Below are 6,860 nucleotides of genomic sequence, written 5' to 3' on the forward strand. Positions count from 1 at the left end.
CCATAAAACCATGCATGTGCTTTGACCAAGAAATATCATTATTAAGTCTGTATCCCTAAAATATCAAAAAGAAAACAAAAAGGAAACGAATCTATACGTACAAAAATATTTATTGCAGTTATTTTAGTGGTGGCAAAGAACTGGAAATTGAGGCAAAGTCCACCAATTGGGGAAGGCTGAACAAGTTGTGGTATATGATTATGATGAAATACTGTTGTGCTACAAGAAATGACAATCAGGATGTTCTCTGAAAAACCTGGAAAGACTTATATGAACTGATGGAAACCGAAATGAGCAGAACCAGGAGAACATTGTATAGAGTAACAGCAATACTGTGTGATGACCAACTGTGAATAACTTAGCCATCTTTAGCAATACAATTGCTGAAGACAATTCTGAAGGATTTAAGATGAAGAATGCTATTTGTCTTTGGAGAAAAAACCGATGGAGTCTAAATGCAGACTGAAGCATACTTTCCTTTACTTTCTTTATTTTTCTGGGAGTTTTTATTGGTCAGTGTTTTCTTTCACAACATGACCTAAAGAGAAATTATATTTTGCATGACTATACATGTATAACCCATATCAAATTGCTTGCTTTTTCAGTGCTAGGGAGGGGAGCTGGATAGGGGTGAATGGAGAAAATGTGGAAATTTGAAAACAATAATGTTAAAATCATTTTTTGCATGTAATCAGGAAAAAATAAAATATTAAAGTAAAATGTTAATTATGGGAAAAAAGTTATGTTCTGGTATAGATAACATTTTTGTAACTAGATGCTTTAAGGAAGAAACAAATAATGGAAGTCAGGCTGAAAAATAAACTGCTTGCGTCATGTAGTTCTGCAATAAGGAAGCATCTAGTTACTGATCATGAATATTCTATTAAAGGTATATTCATTAGGAGGAAAGGTCTCCAACAAAAAAGTAGGAGGAGTTGCGAAGACTTCTTTTGATTGGAGAAAAAATGAGACGGTTTCCTTGCAAAGCAGCATGATTGTATTGTGATGGAGCATTGTGATTTGCAGCAATTACAAGGGTAGAAAACCAGTCACAGAGACTGAGTTGATATAGAGGTAAAAATTTTAACACTGACGACTCAGCAAGAAAGATCATATTGATAAAAGCACTTCATAACCTAACTTTGCATCTTGGTGACTTAGATTTCTTTTTCTGTTGCTACTGTGTAGGGCCAAACAGGAAAAAAAAATTAATCCAACTTCCATATGCCAGCCCTTGAAATAATGGAACAGATTTAGTTTGTGCCTCTTGAATATTCCTTTCTCTAGACTGAACTTGCCCAGTTCCCCCAACGGAACCTCATATTTCAGAGACTAAAGGCTATTCACTCTCCTTGTTCCGCTACTTCTTACCTTGTGGCAATCACAATTGAAAAAGGAAGGGTAAGAGGCAATATTGACTCCTTAGTCCTGAAACCCATGGCACTCAATGAAGACACACATTTTACTAATTGTCAAAAAAATTTTGTATGCCATCTAGACTGCACTCTTCTCTAATCTAGAAATGGCTGGAGCCAAAACAGAGCATGTGTGTCAAGAATGTGTCAAGAATCAAGTAGCACTTTAATTAGTTTCAGAGTGAGGGAAACACTTGTAAGTAGAACTGCTCCTCAGTAGGAGGGCTCAACATGTTGGGGTACAGACAGTGCTCATGGACATACTGGGCTGGACTATGACATAGTTATTTTTACACCTTGAGTTACTATTCCCATGGATCCTGTAGGAACAGTATCATCTGAAGTCTTGGGAGTCATGATGACTCTATGGAATACAGAACCCAAGTTATGCAATGGGAAGAGGAGTACAGTACAAGGAACAGGGATTGTGAACACATCAGAAATGTGATGGTGCTTGGGAAGTAAAGGGAGTGAACACCTGGTATGATACACTTTGCCAGAGGGTGAGATCATCCAGAGCACAAAGGATTGTTGTTATGCTAAGCTTAGGGCACAGCCTGCTTGCTGGGCCTTAGCTCTGGGAAACAGGATATTTCCAAAAAATTTTGACATAGTTTTGATTTGCTTCTTTGGCTAATAGGTCACCCAAATGACTCCTATTGATCTTACAGTGACCTAAAATGTTCAACTCTTTTTCAGACAAACTACTGTTGAATCATCTTGGTAGACAAGGTGCTCCTCCCTTTCTAGACTTAAGGAGTTATGATTTTTAACCTACATAAAGTTTCCATAGTCTCTATTGTGTATTATTTTATGGGATTGAAAAAATGTTCCCAATTCTCGAGATACATTTGGATCCTTACTCTGTCACTAGTGCCTTAGTTCCGTTTCCCAATTGTGTTTCACCTGCCAATTTATCCAGCATGTCTTCTGTGTCTAGGTTAGAGTAGGTTTCAGTCATAGTGTGGAGGCTGATCTGTAAATGCTAAGCAAAGGAGTTTGCATTTTATGCTAAAGAAAACTGGGAGCCAGTCAGTCAGTCAATCAACTGATTAAGAGCCTACCATGTATGTACCAGGCACTGTGGTAAGTACTGAAGATACAAAAAGAGGCAAAGGACAGTCTACACTAAAGGAGCTCACACCATAAGCAAATAAATATATCCAAACAAGCTATATACAGGACAATTCAGAAATAATCAAGAGAGGGGAGGCACTAGAATTAAGACAGGTTAGACAATGTGCTAGAGCTTCTTGAATGGAAGAGTGACATGGTCAGACTTAAAATGTGAGAGTATCCCTTTTGGCAGCTATGTGGAGGAAGAACTGGAGAACAGAGTGAACTGAGGCAGTGGGATCAAGATAAGGAGATAAGGTGGAAACATGAATGGTTACTCATAAAAGGAGTTCATACATATAGTATAAGAAGGGAAATGGGGTGGACCAGGACAGATATTTGTAACCAATTTCTCAGAAAACATTTTGGTATCCCAGGTATATACACAACCAAGAGATGTATAGGATATTAAGAACCATTCCCCAGTGGATATGTAGTCACAGCATATGAACAAACAGTTCTAAAAAGAAGAATTGCAAAATATCAACAAACATGTGGAAGAATTCTCCAAATCATTAATAATAAGAGAAATCCTAATAAACATAACCCTGAACTTTCACATCCAACAAACTTTCAAAGGTGATAAGAGATGAGAATGATCAAAGTTGGATATATTGTGGAAACATAAGTATATCAGTGGTTTGTTGATGAAGCTGTAAATCAGTATAATCATTTTAGAAAGCAATGTGGAATTACACAAAGAAAGTGACTGAAATGCCCATGCTTTTTGACACAGAAATTTTTCTACCAGGTATAAATTCCCAGGGAGATCATTTATAAGAAGAAAATAATACACCAAAATATTTATAGTATGTTTGTGTGTGGTAGAAAAGAACTGGAAAATGATAGCTGCCCACAGATTGGGGAATGACTAAACAAATTGTATGGAATGTTATGCTTGCTATGATAAACAACAAATATGATGAACACAGAGAGCAAGGAAAGAGTTAAATGAACTGATGCAGAAAACTGTCACAGGAACTGAAGCAGAACCAAGGAGACAAGGTATCTAATGCCTAGACAGATGTACATGCAAATTCCAGTAACTGTAAAAAAACAAGTATAAATACAAATAATAACTACCACCACAAAATCCAATCAAAAATGAATGTTGAAAAGTTACAAAAATTAACTATGGTTTCAATGAAGAGATTTGAGAAGACATTTCCACGCATCTCCCTTCTTTATAGAATTGAGAAGTGCACAAGTGTGGTATATTATGCATATTTCCCAAAGCAGGGGTATATGTATAAATGTTGTCTCTTCTCAATTCTTCCACCTATTCTTATTTCTTTAAAAGATATTATTTATTAAGTAAGATGACTCTATTGGAAGTGTTGAAGGAGACATCCTGGAAGAAAATCTGGTGATGTAAAAATAGCTATCAAGCAAAAATTTTTTTCAGCTGGTGCTGATTAATATAATTTATTTGACAATCTGTCCGGTGGGAACAAAACTGACCTATTCAGAGAGATGAAAGCAGAGAATATTTCCCCTAAAGCATGAAGCAATAAATTGAATTTCTTTGAGTTTACCCCACCAATTTATTATGCAACTGTTGAGGATTATGTGATACAGAAAGCAAATGAACTGAGTCATATGACTGATTATACAATACAAAAGAAAGCTAGTGTTGACAATACACTCACCTAGTGCTGGATTAAAAAAAAAACTATGATTATAAATATATATGAGAATATGTGTATACCGTACCTTAATCTGCATCAAGTATAATACATACCATAAGGCAGTGTATTAAACATCTTACCTAATAAGTATATGAAAAGTCTGTTTGGATTTTATGGCCATTTATTTAGTCAAAAAGTAATGTAGATACTCAGATTACATGCTACTGACCTGCAACTTTTCATTTGGATGACTTAATAATACACCTGACTGGAAAATAAATGATTACTTAGCTGCTTATCTCAGAAACAAAATTTTGAATACTTTTCCAGACTTGCATACAAATTGCTAGGAGAGGTATGAAGCTTTCTCCAGAATTCACAGCTAGTTTTCACATAAAAACAACAGTTACCCCTGCAAAGTTTCTTTAGGCAGCTGACTAAATTCAATCATTTTTGGACTAGAAATATCCAAAAAAAAAAGAGTCGGAGAGGTGGCACAGTTTATAGAGTACCAGCCCTGGAATAAGAAGGACCTGAGTTCAAATACAGCCTGAGACACTTGACACTCACCAGCTATATGACCTTGGGCAAGCCACTTTACCCTGATTGCCTCATAAAAAAACAACCTATCAAAAAGAATTGTTCAAAAAAGTGATTTCAACAGTTTCACAGTAGTTAAACTCTGTCACAAAATCATAAAGATTTAGGCACTGTCTGGGTTCCTCTTCCTTGCCCCCTGAGGGACAAGCTGAGGAAGAACATGAATAAGATAGAAGTGAACCTAGATGACTAATCCCTTAAATATGTAGAAATGTCATGGTTTTTCAAGTAAGCTTTACCTAAAGGGATTTAATGAGTTAGTTGCTGAAATCTGGGAACCCTTCCCCTCATATGATTCAGCCATGTTCATGGAAAAATTATTAATTCTCCTACAGCCCACCACACTAAATCATCTCATTAAGGGTGAATGGTGAGCCAACTCTGATAAACATTGTAGAACTGTGCCAGTTCTTTGAAACATGATGTACCTGGAAATAAGCACATACATTCAAAGGAATGCACTGAATCAGAAGGGAAATAGCTAAGTAAATCTTGGCACAAATTCTTATTGCCATTTCAAGTTGAGAGAAAAGTACTTACTGTCCACTCCCGTGTGATTTGCAATAATAAGTAAATTTAAAACTTCAACTTCACTGTGGACACAATTCATCCACAAGTCAAAGACTTTTCAAAAATCTGTGGAACAACCTGTGTTCAAAAGGATTCCTTTAAGAATGAATCTTGCTATTCAGTGATGGGTTGGGTCCTGAACATCTCGGTGGTGCACCTGTGGAATAATTTCACTTTTAATTTACTTGCACGAATAGGGATGTTTTCTTGCATACTGAAGGATGAGTGTGTTACACAGAGGTACCATGACTTGAATTGAAATGAGTGGTTCAGTTTACAGAAGCACCAGGCAAGCTATAGTCATTCTTTGTGCAAAGTTTAATGGAAGAGACAATAAAGTGGTTTCTTGTTCAATACTGCAGTTTGTTTTTTCTTTCTTTTAAAGTTAGTGGTTTTCTATCATAGCTCCATTGCAACTGGCCCACTTTTAATTTTATTCATCTCCATGAAAGCAAAACACTTTATGGTATTAAAACTTTTCTTAGGCTTAATAGGGTCTGAATTTAAAAAAAATGGCTACAACTTTCTTTAATTTTTCAATGTGCTTTTTCTGAAGTTCAATATCCACATTAAAGGAATCCCTCTCTCTCTCTCTCTCTCTCTCTCTCTCTCTCTCTCTCTCTCTCTCTCTCTCTCTCTCTCTCTCTCTGTCTGTCTCTCTCTCTCACTGTAGATAGATAGCTATACAGACAGGCAGATAGATAGTTAGATCCTCCTTTGTTAAAGCCACAGGAGTATTTTATTAGTATTTTATTTATTGTGTTGAGTTGGAGATTTTTTTCTGAAGATATCTTACTGATGTCTGATCCTCATCTATCATCTCCACCAGCGGCCTCCATGAGTCAAAGTCAGCAGGCCTGCTGGAGGTGGTGTCCCAATGCTGCAAAAGGTTATGGATTCCCTCTGACTTGGCTTATTTGGTCCCTTTCCAGTCCCACTTTGCTCATACCTGAAGGATTCAAGGAGGTGTCATCACTGGCTTACTCTGTGGAATGCAAGGGGCTTGGAGGAATTACTCCCATCTCTGTTGATGCCACCATCACCTCTTCCTACTCAAGAGGCATTTGAAAATTTATTTTTCACATGAAAAAAGAAGGAAAATTTAGTTGTTTCTATGACCAACAGAAATCTCGATCAAGCTGAACCCTGTTGTCCATCAATGATCATCAATGATTCAGAAAGGACTGTCAGGAACAATTCCCCATACCCAGTCATTGCTTTGTACATGGAATGTAAGTCAATTAGTCAATATGTAGTTATTAAGTGACCACTATGCTCCAGACACAGTGCTATGCTCTGGGGACACAAATAATGGGGAGACAACATAAAAGCAATTATGCAAAAACAAGCTATGTATAGAATAAATTGGAATTAATAGACAGAGGATAGGTACTAGAATTTAGGGGGATCAAGACTTTTCTCCATTCTATTTAGCTCTAGAAACATGGGGCAACTTACCAGTAACATTTTTGTGTTTTCATAAACTCTTCCTAAGGTGCCTTCACTATATATGAACTACATCTCTCTGTGA

This window comes from Trichosurus vulpecula, chromosome 4 (genome assembly GCF_011100635.1).
Source record: "Trichosurus vulpecula isolate mTriVul1 chromosome 4, mTriVul1.pri, whole genome shotgun sequence".
In the NCBI taxonomy this organism is placed as follows: domain Eukaryota; kingdom Metazoa; phylum Chordata; class Mammalia; order Diprotodontia; family Phalangeridae; genus Trichosurus; species Trichosurus vulpecula.